Raw genomic sequence first — 27,778 nt, 5'->3', positions numbered from 1 at the left:
AGATTAAGCAGCTCTTCTTTGTGGTGGCAGGGAGTGGGAGGGATACACCGGCCATACTAAAAAAAAAAACAGAAAAGAGAGATGATGTCCTCCCACAGGCCTACCTGTTCCCTCCCCGTGCTTTGGCAATACTCCGTATACGTTGCTGTACCTGATCTAGCCACCCTCCTCCATGAGTGTGGCGGGACATGGCGCGGTGCAGAAGTCCTCCGGTCGTCGCGCCTGATTCCATTACCTTCGGTGGGACCTCGGATTTGCCGGTAGTCTGGTTGCTTCTCTCACGGCGTCTTCTCCCAGAGCGCGTCTTCCGCTCCTTCACAAGTGTGCCTCCCGTTCTGGACGCTTCCTCTTTGAACAGGCCAGGTCCAGCAGACAGGCTCCCTGAGGCAGACGTCACGCCTCCAGACTCCTCTCCCTGCGGCCACCGGAGTAAATTATAGGGACCGACTTTGTCCCGTACCTGTGCCAGCAGGATAGCAGCGTCATCAAGAGTCCCCAAGTCCAAATCTCCAAAGTCCTCCCGACAGTCTTATTCTAGAGACTTTGTTGGGACCAGGAATAACAAGTGGTAGTTAGAGAGAGGGAGGCAGGAGGCTCCTTCAAATATGAGGGATCCAGTGAATTAAGGCTTCACATTCAGTGAAGGCCCCGGAATCGTCCGCGTGGGCATTTAGACGCTGGGGGCCCTAAAGAGATGATCTCAAATGGAAACCACTGCAAACTTCAGGCAGCTACCTAGTGGTTTATAACCCACTTTTGCACATTAGTAGTGGAGTGTTATTAGCCCGCCATCCTCATAACATCTGATTGAGCCCATACACTTATAGAAGCAGGATAGGCGTATCCCTATATGGATCAACATGACCAATATTGTAGCGCAGTTAATGCAAGCCTTGCTAAATCTTTCCTCAAGAACTCCCAGAGATACAAAAGGCGTGCTTATTTGTAATCTGAGACCCCCTCCAAGACAAATGCTTCTGTTATGCTTGATAGGGATATGCCAGCTTGACAGAACAAGGAAGTTCACAATCACAGAATAACCAAGGGAATCACTGGCACTCTGGGACTCAATAAGAGCTTCACGTCACAGGCTTTTTTGAAGTTGCATCCTCCCTAGGAGAAAAGAAATTCACAGACCACGCCAAAAATAATAGTGTTGAGGAAGCTATTGGCATGATCCTAACAAAAGCAGATCTGTTGGCGTGCTTGCTAACTTTTAAGACTGAGACAGTAATAGAATACATATTTCTCTCCTCGTCCCTTCTGCAACTAATTTCCCAAACTAATATTGGAACAATTCCACTCTACAACCATGTCCTGATAAGTGCCACTTTGGCCTGGCTGGAAGCTCCCTGGGGGGAGTAACAGATGGACCCAGTTCTCCAAAATGAACTCACAAATCACATATCTAATTTTTCTCAAGATAATTCCACACAAGATACTCTAGTGGGTCTCCTTTGGTATGCATCTAAAGCAGTAGTCAGGGGTATCTGCATAAGGAAAGTGGCCAACCTCGAAACTTTGAGGACAGCATAAGGAAAAGCTGGAGCTGGACTTGAAATATGAGAGGAGTATAGGGCCTCGCTTACAAGTCAAAACCATAGGGAACTTACTGTGCTTTGCGGGCAAATAAGGACCATAGATGCCAATAGGGTGGAACTCTCCCTATTATAATTAAAACATGCATATTTTGCTCTGCGGAATAATGGGAGTCCTCACTTGGCCTGTCTACTTTGAGTAAAACAAAAAAAAACCTTTGTAAAGAACATCATCCTTGGTGATGTACTAGAGACAAAGAGGAGGATACATTGTCAGCCTTCTACTCCTTTATTCCCACCTATATACTGTCATATGGATACTTCGTTACATATATTGCGTTAAGTTAGCATGAGTGTATTACATGTTTAAACAGCCGTTTTTCCTTTGGCTTCAGTTTTGCACACGACACATACTTGTTGTTGTCGCTTTCACCCTAGAAGCGGTGAGGTGGTTTATTTGGAATAATATGTTATTTCTATGCTATCAGCTTTGCCTGGTACACTTGGTACAACTGTCTGCACACTGAGAGCTGAACAGTCTAAGATTAACCTAACACAAGGTTGCTAGAAGGCCTGATCCTCGCACCACATTAGACATAACACAAATAATGTTGATGCCAACATTTTGGGCTCTACGCGGGTTTAAGATAGTTACACGGAATGAACGACACACTTGGTGCTGCGCATGAAGAGAGCTGGTAGCTGTTGATGTGATCTACTCCTACTGACATTTAGAGGTATGGGGCCGCCCTGCTAAAGCCCGAATGAGACCTTCATATATATAAAATGATATGATAAATAGGGTTCGCGAAATATAGGTGATATAGATTTCTATAGATTTTGCATTATAACATGCTATCACCATTTGCTTACTATGGATTAGTGACTATGCTGCTGACTCTGATGTTTATAATCTGCATTTTGGTATTATACAAGATACTGCGTTTGAGAACTTTGCATTGAATAATAAATATTTCAAACTTGCACTTGTGTTCTTTGACTCTCAGTTTTGGTTTGAAATGATTATATAACGAAAGAGTGTTCATGTGTTCCACGATTCCTGAGGTATTCTAAAGTTCATGTTCTGGTTTGTCTAAGACATGGATCATTCCATAATGAGCCATGAGACACTGTAGCTAGCTAGGTAAGGGGATTTCTGATACTGAGATGAGTTTTGGATCATCCTAACTCACTGAGGTTCTAGATCTCTATGCACAGTTCTGTGAGAGAACGGAAACCCTGCTACATGGCGCCCGTACGTTGTTGGCCTTAAAACATGACACTCGAGTAGTATATCATTCAAACCTTGACACCTTCATTCCCGTTTCCGGTAAACGGTGGTGTCGGAAAAACCTACCTATTTTTTAATAGGTCTTTTCAAGCTTGAATTCTTCTAAAAACGGTTTCTTTGAATTACTACCCAGTTGTGCTACAAAGTGTTCTTTGTCCTTTTTTCTCTTCCTGTGCTACCATGGCCGTGGACATACCGCAGCATAGCCGTGTCGCGGTTCGCGACCACTTGCGGGCATATACTGTCCCTGCGGAAGGCTTGGCTGTGGTTCTAGTGGTGAGTGCGGAACATGCGTACCCGTACGAATTGTTTTATTCCTGGGTGACATTTCCGGCAGTGGACGCTAATTCGGGTGTCTTCCATTCATACACTGCCTCGGCTGTACCGGCGGCTTATGCTCCGTACAGGGCACTGGAAGTACCTATCGACGCTTGGCAGCACGGAGTTTGGTTTGGTGGCGCCCTACCCCATTCTTTAACGGCTCCGAGGTTAGGTCCTTTGTCCATTCCGGGCACAAATTGGCCGGCTTTGGGTGGATTTTCTCCTCATCCTAATCGCGCCACTTGTAATGTGGGTGACCTGCGGCGTCTTCATGATGTCGCGGTTGGAGTGATTAGAGCGCTTGTTCATTACATTGGTCGTAATATTCATGGCGCAGCCCCCGCAGGTGCGCAGCTTCGGGCAGAACAGGCTGGTTTGAAAATCAGTCCTGTCTTGGTGAATTCCGTTATGGGCAGAAAGCCAGAAAATAAGGATGATTTTCCTTACTGGCTTGCCGAGAAATTCGACCAGCTGGAAGCTGTGTTTCCTAATACGACTCCGGGTGAAAAACACCAGATTCTTACGCTTAGTTTACCGAAAGATTTGGCCCCGGAACTTGCTGACTGTGAAACATGGGGTAAGACTTTTGCGGCGGTTTACTCGAGGTGCTTTGGCACCCCGTCAGTGTCGAACCTTTCTGCGGTCCTAAAACGTGTTCAGGATGATCACGGACCGGAGTCGGCGGTTGAATTGGGTATGCGACTGAGCGGCTCGTTTGAGACAGTTTGCAGTCTTGTCCTTGCAAATGTCATGGGAGATGCAGTGAACTTTCAGGTGGCCAATGCTCTGGCGTTAATTCCCGATGCCGAGAAACCCCGTCAGCTGGCAAGAATTATTGTGGCGGCTTATAAAACGGTTGGCCGCAATTCTAAGGGGGTAAAGGCTTTTTCTGAAAAAGAGAAGAAGCAGCCCCAGGGACAGTCTTCGGAAACGGGTGGACAGCCCAAGTCCAAAAAACAAAATTGGCCTAAAAAGCAGAATCAGGGTAAGCAACAACAACAGCAGACACAGGTTTCTAGTCCTACGCCTTCGCAGCCTGCGCAGTCAGATCGAGTTTATGATTTGCGCGATCGCGCGACGATTAAATCGCCTGAGAGATTTCAGGCTTCTGACCAACGCTCTCCTCGTTCCTTTCAGGACTCATCGGCTCCGTCAACCGGTGGTGGAGGGGGCGGCAGGGGCAGGGGTGGCCAGCAAGGACGTGGCCAGCCCCGCACGCGAAGTGAAGGGGATCAGCGGGGCGACTCTACGCCAAAGAGACCGCAGTTTGCCAAGAAGAAAGTCGCAGCCTTAACGGCGCATCGATATGCCCCAGATAGTGAGAACGCGGCTTCGGAATCTGACGTGGGCTCTGACCTTGCTGGACAGCGCGGCGGAGATTACCATAGTGAGAGAGGCCCTCCGTCCACTGTTGAAGGTGACAGCGACTGAAACTTTTATTGTGATTGAAACGGCTAATACACATGTTGCTCCCCCTGAAAGACTTTTTGAAATTGTCCTGTTAATTGAAGGTGACATGCAGCGAACTGTAAAAGGGGTATTTTGGGAAAATCTTTTGGATACGTATGACATTTTGCTTTCGGAGGCTGACTGGCCCCCACCTTTTGTTCTCGCAGCTCCGCGAGGGGAGGAGGTGATCCTCCCCAGTTTCGCGCACACTGTATTGAGAGTGGAAGCGCTGCATTTTGCAGAAGAGTGGGCTCTGGCGCTTGCGCCGGCTGTGTACCGAAATCAGTGTGGCTGGGATAAATTGTCCCCTAGCCATGAGATTCCTTTACGGTCACAGCCGCAGCCACAACCCCAGTATCCCATACGGCGTGAAGCTAAAGCTTCGGTCGCGGCTATCCTTGAACAATTGGAATATCAAGGTGTAATTGAAACGTGTGTGTCACCAATGAATAATCCCCTTTTTACTGTTAACAAGCCGGACGGCTCATATCGTCTGGTTTTGGATTACCGGCATTTGAACTCGCATTGCCGTAACTGTGCAGTACAGAATACTCACGGCTCTGCCCTAGTGAATAGTCTTGAGCGTAAACGGTTCAAAACCACGCTTGACATTTCCAATGGTTTTTATGCACATAGATTAGATGGTCTAAGTTCCCAATGGACCAGTTTTACGTGCGGCGGCGTACAAAAAATGTTTAAACGACTCCCAATGGGATATAAGAATAGTCCTGGAGTGTTTTCCGCCCGCATAGTCTCTCTTTTGGAGAGCTTCGATCCAGTTGCTTGTTCGTATGTGGATGACATTTATCTCACAGACGACGAACTTTGGGTGCATCTGTGTCGAGTAAACCGCATAATTTGTAACTTTGCAGACATGGGTTACAAGTTTAACTTTGCAAAATCACACATTGCGGAGTACACAGTGTTGTTTCTGGGTTATGAACTTAACCACAAGGGAAAGGGGTTGGCTCCTCACTTCCTGGAGAAATGCGCGCAGTTGCGCTCTCCGACAACGCTGAAAAAATTACAGTCTTTACTGGGTTTTTTAAATTTCGGAAGGACATACATTCCGGAATATGCCCAGCGTATCAAGCCTTTATATGCCTTGGTACAACCATCTTTATCCAAATCATGCTGGCTGCCTGAGCATTCAGCAATTCTGCAGTCTTTGCAGGCTGATTTGCTCGCTTCTGACTACTTACAGACTCGTGATAACCAGACCAACCTGGTGATAAGAATTATCCCTGGGACGGTGGGTTTCACGTACCTGACTTTTAATGAAGGGGATACTGTACCTATTGCTTACAAGTCACACTTGTACACTTCGGCTGAACTGCGTTTTTCCACTGTGGAGAAAGTTTTAACGGCTGTGCAGATGGCAATTCTTAAGGAACGTGCCCTGTCGCAGGGGAAGCGCATGTTGGTTGTTACCCCGTGTCCTGCCTTGGAGGCGGTCACGAAAGCCAGTGTACCGAATTCTAAAGCTTTGCACCCTCGGTGGATTCAGTGGGCTACATCCTTGACATCCCAGGATGTCACGTTTATTTTTGACGCCGCTTTACGGTCGCAGGAGTATTTACAGTATGAATTTGTTCATCCTGCTCCTTTAGCAATGCGGCCGTTGGAGGATTTCCATTGTATCATTTACACTGATGGTTCGGCGCAGGTTGCGCATGGCTCTAAACATGCCTACGTTTCCGCTTGCGCCATTGTAGTTGGTGCCATGGTGAACGATGAGTTCAAGTCCAGTGTTGTGCACACGCAAACACTAGGGGACTGCACCGCACAATTAGCAGAGCTTCGTGCTCTTATGCTCGCGTTGGAGTACGCTGATCCTTGTGTGACTACTTTAATCGTAAGTGATTCTTACTACTGTGTCCAGTCTTACAATGAGAACTTGTTCTTTTGGATTCAGAATGATTTTCGGGATTCCAAAGGTAGCACAATAAAACATAAAATGATCTGGGTCCGAGTGGCGGAACTTAAAGAGAAACTGCCGCTCGTGTTTGTGATTCATACTCTCGGCCACCAGCGCGTGGGGGTCCACGCTGTTGGTAATTCGCTTGCTGATGAGGCAGCGAAGTCTGCGGTATCGAAATACTTGGTTGCAGCAGTCACGAGGTCCAAAAGCAAAATAGATGATGACATCTTGGCGGCTGTTGCTGCCACGGAGAAGGGAGGTAAATATCCTGCGGGGTTCCCTTCGAAGTACACATACCATTTAAGTCCCGATAAGGTTCCTTATGTGAAAATTCCTGAAGTTGGAGAGCGTCTAGTTCCCAACTCGGATCGCAGAGCTTCTCTGATTACAGCGGCTCATGAAGGTGTGGCGTCTGCGCATGCGGGCGTCTCGGCCACTGTAACTCAGCTACAACAGAGGTTCTGGTGGCGGGGACTGTACAAACAGACGCGCGAATATGTCCTTATGTGTGACATTTGTCAGCAGATCAAGCCTTCTACTGCTGCGCGTCCGCCTCAGACACAGTTGTACATCTCTAATAAACCGCTTGGTTGCGTTTATTTGGATCACTGCGGTCCTTTTTCTTCTGATACTGCGTATAAATACATCTTAGTAGCAGTTGACTCATGCACACGCTTTGTGTGGGTATGGCCGCATCGAAGCGCTGATTCGCGAACTGTCATTAAGGATTTGCGTGTCTTTGTGGGAATCTTTGCTTGTGGTGCTTTCCATTCGGACCAGGGTCCGGCTTTCGCCTCTAAGGCGTATAAGGATGCTATGGTTTCATTGGGAGTACAGGTGAAGTTTTCAAGTCCCTACAGGCCTGAGGGCAATTCTGTAGTAGAAAGAATGAACCGCGACTTAAAGCAATCTTTGACAGCCCGTGTTATAGGCACTGGTAGAAACTGGCTGACCCACCTCTATGGCGTGCAGCGTGCGCTTAATAATCTCCCTAGAAGGTCTCTGGGTGGGCGGACCCCGTACGAAATGCTCTTTGGTATCAAGATGTACGTCCCTGACCTCGATGGTGCAGACTGCCAGGCCCAGGCCGCGGCCTTTGACGTAGATGAACATTGCAATGTTTTACAGGATCTACAAAAGACCAGAGACAGTCTTGCAAAGGAACACTTGCCCTCCACGTCGGATGATGCGTTGCAGATGCTGGTAGTTGGCTGGCTAGCCCAAGTTGGAGAACTGGTTCGAGAGAAGATCGATATCAAGAAAGAGTTTGGTCCCTCGTATCGAGCACCGGTTCGAGTTCTTGGAGTGAAGGGCACAAGAACAGTCATTTTACCACCACTTCCAGATCGTAAAGAAAACAGATTTATTTCTATTGACAATGTCAAGACACACAGGGTGGCCGATTCTTCATAGCATGACACCGGCTGTATCCTGTCCTTCCATGGTGAGGCACTCTGTGCTGGCTATTACATCTGGTGCAGATCAGGAGGTGTCCCTCGAGATGCCTGCTATGTCCAGTCCTTTATTAAATACTATTCCTGTTACTAACATTGATGAGCTGACCTATGCAGATCCTGCTGATTTATCTATGTCCGATTTACAAGCTCGTTTGGCTAACCAGTCCAGATTCTCTTTTGACTCTGTTTCGGAACTTTCAAAGAAACCATCGACTATTGCAAAATATGCCACGTTGTTTAAAAAACATTTTCTGATTCCACCTTGGACATACATTTGGCTGATACTATTTTCATTTTATCTTTTTATGTCAATTGGTTTTGTGTTTTATTTTTTCCGCCTGATCGATGGCCATTATGTGAAAGAAAGAACAGGAATTCGGTACCTTAATGGAACATTGGCCCCTCTTTCCTCCTCACATTCAGCACACAGACTGAAAAGAGACTTAAATCCAGTAGAGATTACTGCTTGGCCTGTCCTTGATGGGATTGTGTGGGATGCGGTTAGGTTTCAGATACATGGCCCCACAGAAGTTATTAATGTTCCTAATGTGCTTAGAGTAAACATGGGAGATGTGATTAAGCAAAATATTCGTTCTGATGATTGGGATCTTCAGGCCGTAGAAGCATTGTTCTCTGATTTGAAATATTATGCGGCCTTTGATGCTGAGGATTTGTACTTGGATTCTGTTAATTATGGTGATTTGTTTTGCTATCAACATTATGGAAATCATTTCTTACACAAAACGAGTTCCGGGAGGGTTCCGGTGAACTACACACAGTGGGAACATTGTCCTGCGCCTTTGCAAGGGAGCTCGAGTACATTTCTGGGAAAATACTTATATTTTACAGATTTTAATCAATCAAATCCGGAGTCGTTTTATTTTAAAGTGAAACAGAAATTCATGTCCAAAGTCAGACTTACCGATACAAAATTGCTGTATTCAAAGTCCTTTCTTGACAGGTTAGCTGTAGATGGCTATGAGTTATGGAAGGAAGCTATTGACCTTAAATCGGTTTGGGGTACCAAAGATTGGCAGGTACAAGGCACTGAGGCTTTGCATCGTGCATGTCTCATCCCGAATCACATGTTGTTTTTAAATTCTACTATTTCCCAGACAACATGTTTTGGATTGGCTACATCTAAAAAATTAAATGCACCAACCATCCCTGATTTGGAAGAATATTCAGGTTGGAATAATTTCACTACATTGTCCATAAGTGAGATGCGAGACCTATTACACAATTCCTCCTTTAATATTTCCAGTTTTGATCCAGAGGGGTGGCTTTTGTGGCAAAGAAGCTCTGATTCTTGCCAACGTCGTTTTTTGGGTTTGTCTGAAGGTTTTAAACACATCAGGCCGGATCCCCGTTTTGAAACCGATCACACGGTTACTACTTATTCAGTAGGCAAATTGTGTCAGAACTGGTTACAACGTTCCACTTTGGCTGCAGTAAAACTGCATCTGTCACGTTTGAATGAGAATATAGAACTGAATGATTTTATAAAAGGCCCTGCTAGGGGTAGATCTAAACGCTTTCTTTATGCTGTATACAATGAAATTTGGAAATTTTCACAAGTTGAGGCAGCTAAACGCCTGAGGGCTATTGATCAAGCAAATTTGGAAAAAGTGCTTGCAGTGGTCGATAACAGTATTAACATGCTTTCTTCCAGGATTTACACATTGGATAATATTGTTTCTTCTGTTGTTGATATTGTACATGATGAAGTGTCCACGTTATACCATGGTCAAAATCAATTGCGTTCTGTAATGCAGTTTGCCTGGACCCTACAGACACTTAAGGCTGGTCGAGTTCCCTGGACCTCATTGAACGTTTCATCCCTTTTCGCCCCTTTTAATCTGACTGAAAAACAGCGCATGCTTTCAATGCGTGAGGCTTCATTTTCTATGTTACATATTGAGAAGCTAGAATCCTTACCTTTCTCTGTTGCTGAAACCACTACTGCCACGTGGCTTATTCATGGATTAATTACATTACCATTTCCCTTATATAAATTTACTAACTGTATGCGGTATATTGCTATAGAACGATATGAACCACTAGGCAATGCATTCCTACATGAGGCATGGTCATTACCATACACATACAGATGTCTGAAGGATGGAAAAGAAGTGAATCTTAATGGTGAGGAATGCACACAGTCACCTGACCATTCATTAATATGCAGACACATTCAGTTACACGGTTCTTGTAATCAGGACCGCCCAAATTTAGCATGTGTTTTAAAAGGCACGCCAGTTCTAGCAGTGGTTCCCACATTTACATTATTGGCTAATGGTAGTTATTTGCTTTTAAACAACGAGTTATGTTGTGGGTTATTAATTGGTGTGGCTTATGTGGTAACTGTATCAGAGCGTGTGGTGTGTTGCAAGAATGTTCTATACCCACCCACGCATGGGTCTTCAGATGTCTCCATCTGGCCACGGATTCCAACCTTGGAAGCGAAGTTCAATGGTTTAAGCAGAATAAGGGCCCTTTTGTCTCAAAAACAAGTGACCCTGAGTTCGGCCCGGGAAACTTATGTCCTTCACATAGCTAACACCCGCACAGAGGTGCAGGCGCTTTTAAATACTGATTTGCCGTTTCATTTCTGTGAGCTGGTGCACCAGATTTTTAATGCTTCTTCCACGACTGGGCTTGCACATTTTTTTAAATTGGTAAGCAGTGGCCTCGTGACTACGTTTGAAAAAGTTTTTGGTATCATTCCCACGTTTTTCCACTCTATTTTTTCGAGTTTGTTTGGTGGACTACCTGTGTTGCTGGCTGTAGCCGCTGGCATTTTATTGGTGTTTTTCTTCATAAAACATGGATGCCCATCCTGCGCAAGAAGCCGTTCAACGCCTCCTGACACTGTGCCGTAATCGGATGCTCAATTACTATGGAACTTTGCCGCTTGCAGCATTAAGCACGGCCTATAGATTGTCATTTCGGTTCACCGACTTCACGTGTGTCCAACCTGTGTTTCACTGCCTGAGCTGCGAGTTCGATTGGGCCATTGATTTGTGCCTATGCTTAAGGACTGCTCCTGACGTCGATTTTGATCAGCTAATGCGTCCCGTGGTGGCTCACGAGCTGATTTGTTCTGGCGAAAGAGTTATGGCCTTGGCAGCGATGAATGGAATATTGGGCCAATGGGAGATCTCTGCAGCGGCAAATGCCTTTCTGACACACAGCGTTCTGGTGAACCCACCGAGTTGTCCTCTGACGTTACAGGAGGATCCGATGCTGGAAGAGCACGTATGTTCTTTCCCATTGCTGAATTGGATTGCTGAACTATTTTCGGAGGATGGCAGTGATTTCTTGCTGGAGGCTGTTGCAACTTACTTTGCATATACTGTCCAATCGTGAGAGACCTGGGAGGATTGCTTTGTTATGGAATATGACTTTCCCCTTGCTGGATTGGAGGAGTGAACTGTACTCAAATGATGGAGAGTTCAATCACGTGATGTCGCTGAAGATAACGTCAATATGGCACATGACTTTGGATATCGGATAAGTGCCTTGTTCTTTTCTCATACAGACATTTGAATTAATGAGCCCTGGTCCTACATTTTATAGTTTTGAGACCTGGCAGATGACTTTTTTGGTTCAAAAGTTTTATTTTTGATTTTAGATTTGAGGCCCCTGTAGGCATTCATACATATTCATTCATACATATTTTTTTAGCTTATTTTAGCTCTAAATTATTGAACTTTGCTTTCATTTTGTGTATCTTGTTTATGATTGCCTTTTCCCTTATGTTTGACGGTGCTCGGATCAATGGGGGGGTGTCATATGGATACTTCGTTACATATATTGCGTTAAGTTAGCACGAGTGTATTACATGTTTAAACAGCCGTTTTTCCTTTGGCTTCAGTTTTGCACACGACACATACTTGTTGTTGTCGCTTTCACCCTAGAAGCGATGAGGTGGTTTATTTGGAATAATATGTTATTTCTATGCTATCAGCTTTGCCTGGTACACTTGGTACAACTGTCTGCACACTGAGAGCTGAACAGTCTAAGATTAACCTAACACAAGGTTGCTAGAAGGCCTGATCCTCGCACCACATTAGACATAACACAAATAATGTTGATGCCAACATTTTGGGCTCTACGCGGGTTTAAGATAGTTACACGGAATGAACGACACACTTGGTGCTGCGCATGAAGAGAGCTGGTAGCTGTTGATGTGATCTACTCCTACTGACATTTAGAGGTATGGGGCCGCCCTGCTAAAGCCCGAATGAGACCTTCATATATATAAAATGATATGATAAATAGGGTGCGCGAAATATAGGTGATATAGATTTCTATAGATTTTGCATTATAACATGCTATCACCATTTGCTTACTATGGATTAGTGACTATGCTGCTGACTCTGATGTTTATAATCTGCATTTTGGTATTATACAAGATACTGCGTTTGAGAACTTTGCATTGAATAATAAATATTTCAAACTTGCACTTGTGTTCTTTGACTCTCAGTTTTGGTTTGAAATGATTATATAACGAAAGAGTGTTCATGTGTTCCACGATTCCTGAGGTATTCTAAAGTTCATGTTCTGGTTTGTCTAAGACATGGATCATTCCATAATGAGCCATGAGACACTGTAGCTAGCTAGGTAAGGGGATTTCTGATACTGAGATGAGTTTTGGATCATCCTAACTCACTGAGGTTCTAGATCTCTATGCACAGTTCTGTGAGAGAACGGAAACCCTGCTACAATACTGAAGAGGGTCTGGTATTCAATCTCCAAAATGATTACCTAGTATTGCCAGTCACCACTCAGCAAATGAAATACTAGGAGAGACGATATCTGGGGAAGAAATTACGCATGCGATTAAAGCCCTTAAGCTTGATAAAGCCCCTGGACTTGATGGCTTTTCCAGAAAACTTTATAAACGTTTTGGGGCACAAGTGACTCCCATTCTGCGAAGACTCTACAACTCTTTTGGAGCAAATAAAACGGTCACCCCATCGATGAATGAGGCAACTATTACCCTCCTGCATATACAACACAAAGATCCGGACAGATGTGTGTCTTATAGGCCCATAGCACCTCCGAATATAAATGTGAAGACTTTTACCGAAGTTTTGGCCACCGGTCTTGACCAACTGAGCTTTATCACACACCGACAAACACGTGACCACTTTAGAAGAAGTAAACAATCAAAATAGTTCAGCACCACAATTATACAATGTATATCACTTTTTGATCATAGTAGTAGGCACATTTTTTATGCAAATCAAACAGTACATATAATTTTCAATACTCCATCAAAATACTTTTGTAGAAAATTCTTTATTCATATTCTTTTATCTCTCATCATTCTCCTTAAAACATTAGCCAGCGCGTTTCATCCTCAAGGACTTCTTCAGGGCTACAAAATACACATAGATACAAAAACCTTATTTAAAATATATACAGAAATGTCAATTTATACAGTTATTACAACCTAAAAGAAATATTTATCATTAAACGTACATTTTCATGTTCCATAACATGAACCTTCATGATGGTGACACCATATTTTTTTACTCTTACAATCACTTAAAATGATGACTATGAGTATTGTAGATCCTTTTATAACACTCTCCTTTTACATGTGTGGTTGCAGATGTGCCAAACTAAAACCAACAAAAAGCACATTTATTCTCTTTGTTTCACATTTATGAGGGCTCTTTTTAGGTCTCGCCTCTCAATGCGCATGCGCATTGAGCGGAGCGGAGCGAGACTATAGTGGCTTAAACAGAGGTTTACAGAGGTTTACCTAGCTGGCGATTTGATGCTGTGCCGTGCGCTTTTAGGGTCAATGCGCAAGCGCATTGACCTAAAATGCGCGTGCACAGCATCAAATCGCCAGCCATCTGTTCCCCAGCAGCTCTTCCCACTCCGCCCCATAAGCTTCCCCTCAGCCGCACTCCTCCCACACCTTTGAAGTGAAGCTTAGCTTCACTTCAAAGGCCCCTGCAGCTTCACACTATTCACGGCCGCCAGGCCGTGTCTCTCCCTCATCGCCGCTCTCCCCGCTCCGCCCCCTGCTGCGGCTGTGTCGCATTTCTCCTCCCTCTCCCCACAGCAATGCCCTCTGTCTTGTTTCAAGCAATGTGTTTCCATGTTGTACATGACCGACTCTACAAATTGGGCTCAACGTGATCCTTCAAGGTATCAATTTTTTTCTGTCGTGCTTTTCTTTCAGTATGCCGAAATGGACGATATGCAATCCGACCCTCCTGGTTCCTAACCGGGCTACGCATCCAAGTTTTTAGAATAGTTCACGGTGGTTGTGGCCAAGTAGATGAATGAACAACTTGTCTAGCAACTCTGAGCCGTTCTTGGATTTGACTTCGCAATGTTAGTAAACTACGCTGGGGTAAAAAGTCAACCAGTGATACCATTCAGTATGTGTCCGTGATCCCGCCTACGTTTAAGCGCTATACTTGCCCAACTTCGGTTTGATTAATCTTGTGACCATTAACACCAGTCTGCTCTGCTAAGAACTTGCTGTGCTTTGACACAACTTGCTCATTCTTTACTCTTTTGTAGCGTGTTTTGTGACCGCGTTCTTGGGGATCGTACTCAGTAGCTGCTGTTTGCACAAAGATCTCTGCAGCGGAAACGCAACCCGCTAATGCATCTTAATTGCTCTTAATAATGTGTAGCTCTCCTACGCTACAAGTGGAGTGTTTGAAACTTTGGGAAAGTTACACTAAATTACATGAAACTTAACTCCGTCATTGAACGCACTATTTTAGCATAAAGTGCAATTTTTGACACAAGGGCACATTTCCCACTGAAAAAAAAAGCGTAAAAACACAAGTGCCACAAGCAACAGCTGCTTGCATTCTGACCGTTCACATTGGTGCAGGGAGCTCCGTGTCAAAGCTTGCCGCAAACGACATAGAATTCCATGACGTAATGATATAATTTTGGGAATCTCATGTCACAAGCATAATGTGAAAAGCCTGAAACTACATGAATAACATTGCATTATTTTAATTTCGCCGGAGCATAGTTTTCATTGCAAGAGTAATAAATGTGTATAGAAGCTGCCACTCAGTTGAGGACAAGGTCTGGAAGCTGTGCGGGAGAGTAATACTGTGCAGGCCAGGGCTAAGCTATAGGCCGCCGTCTGTGCAATCTCCAGCCATCGCCATCTGTTCCCCCTCCCCAGCCGCCAGCACCTCCCCTCTCTCTCCCGCACACAGCCTTACTCGCATTTCTCCTCCCCCTCCCCAGCCGCCACCACCTCCCCTCTCTCTCCCTGCACACAATTATCCCGCACGATGCTTCTACTCACATGCTAGTCGGTTGCTGCACATTTAATTAAACCATCAGGAATACATTTTGCCCACACACACAATCCCACACACACACAACCACACACACACACACAACCCCCAACACACACAACCCCACTCACCCCGCACATACCCACCCCACCCCCACACACACCCCACCCCCACACACACACACCCCACCCCCACACACACACCCCACCCCCACACACACACCCCACCCCCACACACACCGCCCACCCCCACACACACACCCCACACACACCCCACACCCCCACACCCACCCACCAACAACATCACTATGCCCTACCACAGCATCACTGAACGCCACAGCATCACTCGCCACCACAACAACTGGCACTTCTTGGGTTGCTTTGTCCTACAGCTAAATTCGAACTGTTCTGAACTAGTCTCATAATTTTCACAATTTTGCAGTAAAACGATCAAAGAGGTACTAACTTAATTTCGACATCATTATTGAAGTGCAGTTTATCTTGTCTTCCTCAGTACTTAAATCTCTCTAGAGATGTGGCATAACGACCAGAGCTGCCATCTAAGTCACGTAAATACAAAACATGTTGCATTACAAATGCTATAGGTGTCACATTCGCCAAAGTTATAACTATTGGCATTGTAAATGACAAAGCTATCAATTTAGCTATTTTAAAAACCAACACTAAAATAAAATATTTGTCATTTACAAGACCAATAGCTCCAACTTTTCTAATGCGAGACCTATTGCATTTCCAATGCTTGTTTTATCATACAACTACATCTTTGATATTTTGTGATTCTTTTTAGGGAAAAGACTGTAGTCAATTTAAATAAGACAAGTTGTTAATTCTATTGAGCTCGAGCTGTCTGTTTCTAAAATAATCTTATACCCATACCTCTACTTCGTAATTCTTCTAACAAGGGCACTATGCCAGTGTTTGTCATTAGTAGTGTGTCCATTCCCTTGCTGATGTTGTTACTTATTATTAGCTTACAGAAAGTTCAAAAACCATCCTATATTACACTTTTTAAAGATCCAAGTTTATATGCTCGCAAATCGCAAAAACCATGATTGCATAAGGGTAGAGCCATGGCATGCCGATCCCTGTGGGACTTAATGAGCTAGAACCCCTAAAGGTACATCTGAGCACCACAGGAACTTGGGACGAAATCAGTAATAAATTACAGTTTACCACATTTCTTTTGCCCCACACTCCTATTAATTTTAATGCATCTCTTACACCAGCACTATTCCCAGGGCCTTTTGATGCTTGCGATAGAGACAACTGCGAAATGTATATATGTACTTCAAAGGCCGCATCTAACCATTCCCTGATTGTAAAAAAGAGTTTGAACTAAGTGATCACGACATGTTGTATTATGCTCAATAAATACACTGGCTTTTGATCCAACCATTAAAGTTGACATGTCGCAAGGCCCTACACTAATGAATCAACTTATGAAATATATTGCAGGCTCGAAAGGAGTGATCTCTTTCCTATTTCAGTTAATAATCGCAGAAACACTGTCTCATGTACATCTCTTTGAGACCAACTGGCACACACTTTAGAAAGAAACTCAGATGGCAACAATGGGCACGCATATGGCGTGATCTAAACAAACTTTATACAGTGTTTTTAAGTGTAGAAGCCCATTATAGATTACTTTACTAAACCAATCGTATATGCATCCAGCTCAATCACACAAGGTTTACCCCAGGGAGATCCCGCTATGTTGAAGAAAGTGCGGTAATGTAGGAGAATTAAATCCTAAATGGTGGTCATGCCCCAAGATACAGCCTTTTTGGAAAGAGATCTTAAACTTCTTCAGATCCAAATTGGGATATCCCGTCCATGAGGACTTGTCCTTTATATTATTTGTGGTGACTCCACAGGGGCTACAGTATCCATCGGAGGGGGAGGGGGGAAGAGAAATCCTCTAGAACTGTTTAGGTGCGGCAAAGACTGCTATAATGGCTTCATCGCAGAAGAAAGAGCAACCATACATCACACAATGGTACGCCCAGCTTTGGCATCCTATGGCCATGGAGAAGCTCTCTTAGAATCTATCAATTAATGCTAAAGGCTGTGAGTCAGACTGGGAACCATTGCTACATTTTCTTCCTCGGGAGGGGAACGTTTGGTTCTAGGGCAGTAGGGAAGAGTTGTGGGTTTATCTTTCCATGGTTTTGTAAAATGTATGTAATTTACAGCAGAAATGCAGCATTACAGCTGTCATTGCCACTACTGAATAGTATCCCCTTTTGTTATTCTTTTAGACATCAATGGAAAACCAATAAAATTATTTTGTATACATTTCAGCTGTTCAAACCTGTTGGAAATAAAGAGACAAATGCCTGAATTTACAGTGACAAGCTGATTTTGGTGCCGTGATCAACCGAATCCACATTGTATACCCTGTACTAAGGGTAAAAACTCATAGCAGGTGCTGATTATCACTATCTGGAAATTACGTCGCCCACTGTATTGTTATTAATCCGGTTGTATAAATATTGCATCTAACACCGGGCCTATTTGTAATGAAGGGCCGGTGAGTAACATTGTAGTTCTCCACGTTGCAATTGCATGTGTGTACATTACAGCATTGCCTGCATGTGATCCCTGATCGTCTTTGAATCCAATGCAACGCTAACCAAGAGAGCTTTCTTCAAGACTTTGAGCATGATTTACAAATGCGTTCATAAATCTGCACCCACAGGTTTACACCCTGTGGGTGCATAGTTCCGAGGTGGAGTACTTCACAGTCCTTTCCAAAAGTGCTTCTGGAACTATTTTATTAATTCCTAATTGTTGTTGTGAAGGCAGTTCAGCCTGACTAATTATAGATTATTATAGATGTGAAATTTTCTTTTTATGAATGCAACTTCGCTTGTATTGTTATTAATATTTATTTTTACCAAATGAGAAATATTTTTACTGCTCCTATATGGTAGGAGTAGTGGGCATAGCTGCTAGTGATGACTAACTTGCCTACTGGGCCCTCTTACCCATCCACACCCATTACCCACCTGTATCCTTGGGCGTGTATTCTATTTTGGGCATGCGCACATAAATACTGAATTCCAGCCTTCTACTCGAACAAGCTGGGCATACTTGTGTGCGAATGTGTGTGGCGAATAGGACCAGTGGCATCTTAACGCATGGGCACGCTGGGCAGTTGCCCGAGGCCCCACAAGCATAGAGCCCCCCCACATGCAGAACAAAATGTAACACAAATTTTCCGTTAAAGATTTGTTTTCCTGTGAGTAGTTGTGTAGGCAGGACCCAGTGCACAGTTTTATACCGGGGCCTATAATGCTGTTAAGTCGGCCCGGGATAGGGCAACGGGTCTTAGTCTCCCCCACATTCCTGAGTACATACTCAAGCCATCACCCTCACACCCAACGCGCACTCACTTGTAGTGGTGGTACGAGACAGTCTAGGTCTGCGAGCTGTAATGTTGCATGGTGTGATGAGCACTCACACCCAACGCTGTCACGACGAGTGCTCTGGCACCATGAGTGCTCTTACAGCGAAAGCAATTTCAGTAATCCAACACTTTCATGATATTAAATCACTGGCACACAACAATCTTGTTACATCATTGCTCTTCAACACCCGCACTTTCTCGCAATCAACATGCTCACAACTGCACCATCTCACACCCCACATTTTCACAACACCGTTAGTCTCGCACTGACCGGTCTTGCAGCATCGGCCACACATCCTCTTGGGGAAGAATTGTGACAGCTGTCCCTGAGGGCTGCTTTCACATTCTACTTGGAGTGTATGTTTGCTAGCCTTATCATCTTTAAGTAAATTCAGATCTGTGAATGTATGCTCATTACTCCCATGTTTTATACAATCAAAAGAACATAAACCTATTTTGACCTCTACTTTTTGTCGGTTGGCTATTTTAGAGTTGTGTGGGGTACTCAGATGTGTCGGTAAAATTGGATTTTTATGCTGAATTTCTTTACGGAATTTTGACTCTTTGTCCTAAAAATGTAGTCACTGCCCAAAATTTTCATTCCCTTCAGTTGGTCACCCTACAGTGGAGAAACCCCTTGCCCTGCACACTCAACAAATTTAGTGGTTTCCCCTTCACGTTCCCTTCACGTTTCCAGCCTGGAAAGAAATATGGCACTGTTTACAGGACAGTGATAGTTCTAGGACAGATTTGCTAATACTCACAATGTGTTTGCAAATTTTCAAGAGACAATGTCCACTCCGCACCATGGGTAATATCACACCATACAGGAGTAACATTAGACAAGTGCAAATCAGTTTACTAATCCGAATTCACCTTTTGTGCATTTCTTGTTCTCAATGCGTTTAGACGTGTGAATAGCATTTTTTTTATGTGGGAAACTCCACAAAAATTCCTACCATTGTTACGAAATGTACAATTTATTAGCAAAATGGTAAAATCGTCCTTAAAATCGATAGTCTAAAACATGAGTTTGTAGTATTTGGTTGGTTCAATAGATCGATGGTATCTGATATAATAACTGACCTGAAACTAACTTTGATTGGAGCTAATACTTCTCATATTCATATAAACTGTGACATATTAAAACAACATGGATTCTATCTTGGACAACACCGGCACAGAGCCCCACAGCCTGTATGTCTAAAACCCGTTCCAGTAAGTTCACAAATATTTTCAGCTATGAGAAGGACGCCATATTTAAAGTTATTTTAGAAAAGCCTCTCCTCAAAATGTAAATTTGGGCGCTAATAAAAATTTATTTTCCCAGGCACAGCATAACACCAGATGGGAGACAACCTTATAACTTTACAAATAGTATTGCGCAGTGCTCTTAGCTGAATGATGTGCTTAAGCCATGGTTTCACGTGACCCAAAGTGGTTTTCATATATACTTCGATTTCGATAAAGGCCTATTTAACATTTGAATGATTTACTTTTCAACATAGTTCTAATTATCACCCTCATCATTGTCTATCTCTTCTGCTAATCTCAAATTTAAGATCCCAAGAGGACCCAATGCAAATTATCGCAACACAGTGTAACTTTTCCAAATTATTTACAGTGCAATACCATTAAACCAAGATGCAGACGGATTTCCACATTTGTAAAACTTTGCTTTATGGACAGGGATTCCCTGAGTGACTTTCATTGGACCTTACTTACCCATCTCCTCCAAAGCCTGAAAATGTTGACATTTTTAACCATACAGGTTTACTGCTGGTGTTATGACAATATAACCTTTAAAAAGAGCCTCAATTCAATATTGCATCTCTCAACTGCCTTGAACGTAAGAAATAGTTATTGACGATTGGATCTCAATCTATGGAAGCTTCTGCACCTTGAGAAACGACAGGCCCACAGAGTGATTGCTTGGGCCGTGGTCTTGGGATCTTCTGCCCTGAAGGTTGGTCTCACTCGGAGTTATTTAACATATGCTATCTAATGCCATCTGCATGCTTTGCGGTGCAAAAGGGGGTGGTGATGGACGGAGCATCTAAATAAATCAAACACTCACACCCAGTCAAAAGATCTGGGTTTAATCCATCACCGTTCTTTAGCTCACTCTGCCACCCCAGTTCAGACATGGCTATATGCAAATCAGTCTGACCCTGTGCCTCATGGGAGCAGTCCAGCCCGAACTACCAAGCCATGTCTTCCCTGGACCGGAAACAAGCTTCCGAGGACCGGTTTCTGGCATTCCAGCAGTCTTCAGCCCGGCTTGCTTGAATCCAGTGGCAAAGTGATCAAGGGACTCACGTCTGAGCATACCCTGCCACACTTATTGCGGCCAAAAGCGGTGCATGGCCATGTCTGAACTGGGGTGGTGTGGAGTGCAAAAAACGATGGATTTAGGCCCAGATCTCTGTACTGGGGTGAATGTATGACATTGTTCTGCATTCTGTCCATCAACTGTGGTTTTTGCATTTGTCATCCCGAGTGGGATGGGTATGCTCAGACGTGAGTCCCATGCTCTCCACACCACTGGATTCAAGCAATCCGGGCTGAAGACGGCTGGAATGCCAGAGACCGGTCCTCGGAAGCTTGTTTCCGGTCCAGGGAAGGCATGGCTTGGCTGTTCGGGCTGGACTGTTCCCTTGAGGCACAAGGTCAGACTGATTTGCATATGGCCATGTCTGAACTGGGGTGGTGTGGAGTGCAAAAAAACGATGGATTTAGGCCCAGATCTCTGTACTGGGGTGAATGTATGACATTGTTCTGCATTCTGTCCATCAACTGTGGTTTTTGCATCTGCATGCATTGCAGCCAGGGCCGGACAGGTCGTAGCGGGCACCAGGCGTTTTCCCGGTGGGCCGCCAGGGTGGGGGCTGGCAATATCGGCCCCCTGTAACAAAATCCCCTAGCACACAGCTCGGCAGCGCAACCAAACCCCCCCCATGGGCGAAGCCTGCCAAGCAGTTTGCCAGGGCTGGTTTTGGTTCCCAGTCCGGCCCTGACTGCAGCTGATTTTGGCAGAATCTAAGTGCCGTGTTAACACACACTAGCACCAGGACCTGCAGTCAAGCCTACGGGGCAGGGCCACAATGGGAACCCAAATTAGCCCTGGCAGTTTTCAGACCAGCCCCTCAGGGTGTAGGAGGGGCGGCAAGTGTGAAGCACTGCTGCTTTTGCTACAGGGTGGGCGATATTCTAACACTGCCGCAAAATTGGCCCCATTAACAAAACAGGCCCCTGCCACTACAAAACCGGTCCCCTGCCTTTCCTTTTTTAAAATTTTTAAAATTTTTTTGGATCTATTTACTTTAATAGGCTTTCTAAAACCCCAGTCGCAATCTCCTTTTTTTTCATCATCAGATAATACAGTTCCAACCAATTATTTCGTTCCATATACATATTCCATACAGCAGATATACATCATTGAATAATTAGAATTCTCAAGACACATAAATCATTACACAAAACAATCATGAGAGAAGAAAAAGAAGAAATAAATATTATAATATTATAGAAAAGATTACCCCTCTATTCTTAATTTCCAATGCTCTACCGGTGCCCAGAGCTGTTTACCTAACTGCATCGCTTTACTACCTTTTTTTTCATACAAAGATTTCTCCAAGGTATACATTGATAATATTCTTAAGAGCCATTGGTTAAATGACGGGGGATTAGGATCCTTCCACAGGGTTGCTATACAAAGTCGGGTTATGGCCATTGCAATAAATATAAATTCTTGATTGGGGATATCCAGCCCTTCTCTCTCAACACCCAAAATCATAATCTCATTTGTTAAACTAATTAATATCCCTAGTTCATCACCAAAGAATGTTTCAATCTCCTGTTTGAGAGGGTTTAGATTTGGGCATGCTGAGAACATATGAATAGTGTCAGCCTGTACACTTTGGCATCTCGGACAGGATATTGCGCGAATTCCCCCCCATTGTGCGATTTTATGCGGTGTGTAATATAATTCATGAAAAGTTTTATAACCTTGTGCTTGCAAGTTAGCAACCTTGACAATAGAATTAGTAAGCTGCAGCGATTTATTTATTTGTTTCCCCTCATTTCCCACTAAATTTAGCTTCCTCCTCCATTTATCAAAAACTTTAATCCTATCGTCTTCTTTACATTCACTCAACACCCCATACAATTGTGAGATTGAGCAGCCCTTCTCATCTTGAATGTGTTCCATCAGATCCTCTCTTTTAAAATTAACACCCCAAGCATTTTCCTTTGTATTACTGATCTAATCTGCAGAAATTAAAAAAAAGTCTCTACGATCTAGTTTGTATAATTGGCATGCCCTTTCAAAAGAAATTATACCAGAGTCCTCTATAATATCTCCTATAGTGCACACCCCAGAGTTATCCCATATTTTCATAACTTGATCATGAAACACCTCTGGGAGGAGCTCGTTCTTATATAGAGGTGTGTAAAAACTCATCCGTCCTAACTTAATTTTTTTCCGGACCATAGACCACACTGATATAACAGCGGCGAAGACCTCAAACTTTGTTCTTTTGTAAAAATTGAACTCCTTGAATGTAAGTAATCCTTTATTCGAATCTCTAACCAGTAAATCCTATATATCAAGTATACCAATACCGTCCCGCCACCTATCATTAGTGTTTCCCCCGAGAAGTCCTCCAAGATACTGCAAGGCTGCTGCTAAATATTATCCCTTAAAATCTGGAACAGCTAAACCTCCCTTTTCTCTAGAAAGTGCCAACAGTTTTATGGCCCTCGGAGTTTTACTTTTTTCCCATATAAATCGATTGCAGACCCTTTCAATGTCCTTAAACCAATTATTATGAAATATTAAAGGAATAGTTCGAAAAAAATATAACATTTTGGGGAGAAGTAGCTTCTTGATTACATTGCAGCGTCCAATTATTGTAAGATATAAATTATCCAACCTATCCAGATCTTGTTTGGCCTTTCTAATCAGAGGGGTCAAATTTTCCTCAACCAACTTGGATAAATTAGATGTTATCGTTATACCCAGGTAAACAGCTGAATCTGTGACCCTTTCATCATTTATTGCGGCAAATTGGTTAATAACTATCTGTGTTTTAGTCTGGTTCAATTTATACCCAGACAAAAGCCCATATTGTTTTGCCTCTTTTTCTATTTACACTATCGCTGTTGGTGGGGTAGGTGATATGATTGCTAGGTCGTCTGCATAACCCAAGATTTTCGTCTCATAACCATTCAAAACAATAGGACAGATGAGCCTGTTTCTTTCTATGTGTCTTATAAAAGAATCAATATAACAGGCAAAGAGCAATGGTGAGCAGGGGCATCCCTGCCTAGTTCCACGCTTGATGTTAATATTTTCGCTCTGTTCCCCCAGTACTCTAACCCTTATAACCGGGCATCTATATAACGCTTTCAATCCCCCTATACACCTTTACCCAAAATTAAGTTTACACATTGTTGCCCAAAGAAAGCCCCACGAGACCCTATCGAAGGCTTTTTCTGCGTCCACAAGTATTAAGGACATAGGGTCTCGTGAGGCTGTCGTTCCATCAAACAAGGTAATTACCCTTTTAATATGATCGGCTGTGCCCCTGCCTGGAATAAACCAGTGTTGACGGGGCGAGACCACCTTTCCGATTACCGAACTCAGCCTATTAGCCAATATTTTGGAGTAAGCCTTGGTATCGCTATTCATCAGGCTGATCGGTCTATATGACCCAGGATCAGTAGAAATTTTATTCTTCTTTAAGAAAACCACCATTGCCGCTTCACTCCAGGACCCAGGCGGTTCAGCTCCGTCCTGGATCGAGACCATAAGTGTGTTAATGTCCCCCTCTAGTATTGCAAAGAATTTCTTATAAAATTCTAAGGGTATAAGATCGGGTCCAACAGCTTTCCCTGATGGTAGACCATTCAAGGCCATTTGAATTTCTTCTCGGGTGAATTTTGTCTCCAAGCTAATCCTATCTTCCTCTGCAATTTTATCTAATAAGGCCTCTTCGAGATACCTCTCTATATCCCTCGTTCCTGGCTCTTCTCCCTCTTGACTATATAGATACTTGTAAAAATTCTGAAACACTGCACAAATTTCTTTTGGGTTTTTAACTACCACCCCTCTCTCCGTAACCATTTCTGTTATCTGTCCCTTGGTAGCTGCCTGTCGAGTTCTTACCGCCAAGATCCGTCCAACTTGCTCATTATATTCATATTGCTCTTCCCTCCTTGCTAAAAAAATTTCGGCTGCTCTTGCGCTGTATACTTCCCCTACTGCTACTTTAGCCAAGGCTAAATTTTGAGTCACCCCTGTCACATCTCCTTTAACTCCTAAAATCCTTACCAGCTCTTCCTCCAGATTCACTACAGCCTTAATCTTCTTCTCTATTAGTTATTTTTGCAGTTTATTACACATGAGAGAGTAGCTTAAGGTTTCTCCCCTTATACCAGCCTTCAACGCATCCCAGACAATTGAAGGTCGTGCTGTACCCCTATTATGCCCCAAAAATTATTTTAACCAGTTTCCCATAAGGACAACATATTCAGCATCCTGTAGCAGAGCTCTCTCAAATGACCAAGAAGTTATATTTATCTTTGCATTTACCAGAGCAATCTGCAGGGCTAGTGGGTTGTGGTCTGACATTAGTCTTGTAGTTTTTTAACTTTAACTATTGGTAACAGTGCGGGAGAGATCAAAAAATAATCAAGCCTAGCTACTATTTTATGAGGAGCAGAATAATATGTGCTGCCTCCCCCTCCCATAAGCTGCTCTCAAGTGTCAATTAAGCAGTTATCTCTCATAAGATTGACCACGGCTCTATTACTTTTTTTTCCGTCCTTTAAACCTGCCCGTCCTTCCACAGCCCTTCGAGACCGTTTATATTTAGATCTCCACACATTATAATTGGAAGTGGCCAACTAGGTAGCTGTGCACTTATTTGGAATAGAGTATCGGGATCATCCACCGTAGGTGCATAAATAGAACATAAGGTAAAATTTAAGTTTTGTGCTTGTAGTTCAGCCAAGACCCATCGACCATACTGATCTACCTGCTGTTTTTTCAGCTTAACACTATTTCCTCGTGCCAATATCGCTACCCCGCGTGTTCTTGTGCCCTGGGTGGTCCAGACCAGTACCAAGTAACCCAGTTGCTCCAATAAGTATTTCTGCGAGAACTCGACATGCGTTTCTTGCAAGCAAATTAAGTCTGCTTGCAATGTTTTAAAATATTCTTTCAGCTCTCTTCTTTCTCTAGCATCGTTTAAACCACAAACGTTAATTGTGACTATGCGCATAAAGCTTTAGATTTTTTATCCATATTTTTTTCTTTTTCTTTTTTATCCCTATTCTGTTTGATAAACCATCCTCCTCCTTTCCAATCTCCTCTGGAATCGCCCGATGCCCGGCATGGCCAGTCCGGCCCTTCTACAGGGAGACACATTGGGGACCCACCCATTCTCTGTACCACAGGGGAACACGAGCACAGTCATAAAGGCACTGAACAGGGGTTGAAAACCCAGGTGCAAGGGAATGGGACAGAAAAATAACACCGATCCGGGAATTGGAAATACTTTTAACAGTGTGACAGCCATGCAAGGGAATGGCAGACACACTCTTCCGACCTACATCGGGGGTTTCTGAATATGAATTGAATGTACAGGACCCTGGGAGACAGATGGTACAGAGCAGCTAAAATCTGGACAAGGGAATCGAGACTTGATTAACTGTGTTATGTTTTTCCTACTTTTATAAGCTACTGCAATGCTTGTTTTTATTGTCGTTTTATGAATTCAATTTTATTATATGGATTTGTACTCTTATGGTGACTTTATCGAATAAAGATATATATTGATTGAAATCTGGATATGAGATACAACTAACTCATCACTACTTTGGGACATACTCACCACAGCAATCACTGTGAGACCGTAACTGGAAGCAGGATGAACAGATATTAACACCAGACGCATGTCCCACCAACTATCCCATTTCAATGGGGCAGAGGCATCTAGTCCAAGACAAATCGATTAACACTCCAACTTGGACAACGACACTCCCGACCTAGGAAACACAACTATTTTTACATTTACTCTTAATTCCATTATCTGTGCACTTTTGGGAACTTGCAGTTAATGATCAAGAACCCCTCTATGAATAATCTTTAAAACTAACTGTGTTTTTGCTTCAATCCAACACAACAGACTAAAATCCATATGGAAATGTACTGAAAGCATTTTCTAGCAGTGGCATCCCTCGGGTCTGGTTTACACAAAACGTTGCACATTTGCAGCTGCAGAGAGTTACACCATCACTTAAGTACAGATTTGCACCCTTCTGCAGATCCACAAATCTTTCCAGGAGTTTGCCTTGAAAGCTGCTGCCGTCTCAGGTTTGCACAGTTGCACAAAGGACAAGATCCATATTCAGTATTAGCAATTTCACGGTACTGGGTTTAGGTGATAAATCCCTCAGTCCCCAGTAAAAATCAGAATGTTGTGGTCAGATTACATTGCAATATAAATTTGTGTAGAACTTATATTTGCTTGGTCTGCGTTTTTTAAATTTGCCCTTTTTTTTTAGAGATCTTTATCTACTTGGTATCGATGAACGAGAACTCTCGAACCTCACTATTGTGTGTGCCCTCATGTACAGAACATGTAGTTGCCCAAAAATGCTTTCTTTGTGTTTTAGTTAGTAAATAAATAATCTGTCACTTTTTGTCTCCTTTGGAGTTCATATAATACTTTGCTCCAATCCTTGCATGCGAACATGCTTTAAAATCACTGCAAAATGCGAATTCTGCAAATATTATTAACCACATTGTTTGTCTATTATCACGTTTGTCTTGAAGAAAGTTAAGAATCTGTTCTGTAGGTTGGGATTATTTTAAATGCAATTTGTGGGCAGTGTGGTAATTCCCTATATCTGTAGCTACTATTTTTTAATACTTGGCATTGGATTTGCTTGTGCATTATTGTTCAAATCCAGCCACGGTAGAGTGCTCACATTAGATTGTTTGGCATCTCTGTATTTGTTTTTGGTGATAATGGCGTTATTTCGCTTCTCTTCACGTTTCTAGTTCT

At 43.4% G+C, this 27,778-nt stretch overlaps 1 protein-coding gene across 2 annotated transcripts in view; it reads left to right on the top strand.

Moving 5' to 3' along the window:
• Nucleotides 1-27,778, top strand: part of LOC147665142 (nicotinamide riboside kinase 1-like) — a 265,258-nt gene that overhangs the window by 214,404 nt on the left and 23,076 nt on the right. The gene's annotated exons all lie outside the window — the stretch shown is intronic.

The sequence above is a fragment of the Lissotriton vulgaris genome, unplaced genomic scaffold, assembly GCF_964263255.1.
Source record: "Lissotriton vulgaris unplaced genomic scaffold, aLisVul1.2 SCAFFOLD_1042, whole genome shotgun sequence".
Taxonomy (NCBI): domain Eukaryota; kingdom Metazoa; phylum Chordata; class Amphibia; order Caudata; family Salamandridae; genus Lissotriton; species Lissotriton vulgaris.
This window is presented reverse-complemented; position numbering and strand designations above follow the sequence as displayed.